Source organism: Pteropus alecto, unplaced genomic scaffold (genome assembly GCF_000325575.1).
Source record: "Pteropus alecto unplaced genomic scaffold, ASM32557v1 scaffold96, whole genome shotgun sequence".
In the NCBI taxonomy this organism is placed as follows: domain Eukaryota; kingdom Metazoa; phylum Chordata; class Mammalia; order Chiroptera; family Pteropodidae; genus Pteropus; species Pteropus alecto.
In genome coordinates, this window is record NW_006438979.1 from 1,269,364 (window position 1) to 1,270,596 (window position 1,233).

A 1,233-nucleotide genomic window follows, 5' to 3' on the forward strand; every position below is an offset into this window, starting at 1 on the left:
GGGGTTATCGAGGACCCCGGCCGGGAGCGGGGCCTGTACCCCTCCGCGCTCTGGGCCACGGCCGAGCTGGGCGTCCGTGCAGGGGCCACGGGAGCAGAAACGGGGTACAATGAGCAGCGGGGCTCGGAGGAGCCGCCCCGCGGCTGCCGCTGGCCACTGGCCCCGCGCCTTCCAGCGCGTCACGTGGTGAGTCCCGCTGCGCCTGCCGCCCGCGAAGCGCGTCCGCGTCCCCGTCACGCGTCCCCAACACCCGTCCTCGTCACGCGCGCATCGGTCCGTGAAAACGTTTCCCCCTCGCTGCTCCCCGTCTGGATTTCTCGTGGTTCGCAGGAATGAGAGGCTTTGCACGTTCACGCACGCGCTCATGCAACGCACACGCTCATGCACACGCACACGCTCATGCACACGCTCATGCACACGCACACGCTCATGCACACGCGCACGCACACGCTCATGCACACGCTCATACACACGCACACGCTCATGCACACGCTCATACACACGCACACGCTCATGCACACGCTCACACGCACACGCTCATGCAACGCACACGCTCATGCACATGCTCATACACACGCACACGCTCATGCACACGCGCACGCACACGCTCATGCACACGCTCATACACACGCACACGCTCATGCACACGCGCACGCACACGTTCACGCACGCGCTCATGCACACGCACACGCTTATGCACACACACATGCTCACGCACGCGCTCATGCACACGCACACGCACACGCACACGTCGGAAAAGATACAGACGCGGCTTTCCTCGCGGAAAGCGTGGGAGGGAGGGAGGGAGGCGCCTCCGCGCTGTTGACGCTTCGCCCTTCCGACTTTAATTAGTTGTGAAATGGAAACGGAACAGAATCCGCATCGTTCCGAAATTGGGCAACGTGTTTACAGGTTTTTTCCTGTGTTCTTGCCTTTTTTACGTGTGTGTGTGTGTGTGCGCGCGCGCACGCGGGCAGCGTGCAGTGTTCTCGGCGTGACGTTACACGAGACCCCTTTTCCAGGACACGGTCCCCGAACGAACAAGCGCATATTCCGGACACGTCGGCTGAAGCCGCTGCGTCGCGAGGGGCCGCAATGCCCCGGCCCAGGCGAACGTCGGGGGGCGGGTGGCCCGGTCCCCACACGAGGCGCGGCCAGCTCCACGAAGGCAGCGGCCCTCTGACCCGCGGGAGGGCCCGGCGCTGGGGTCGGGAGTGACGGCCGCAGGCCTGA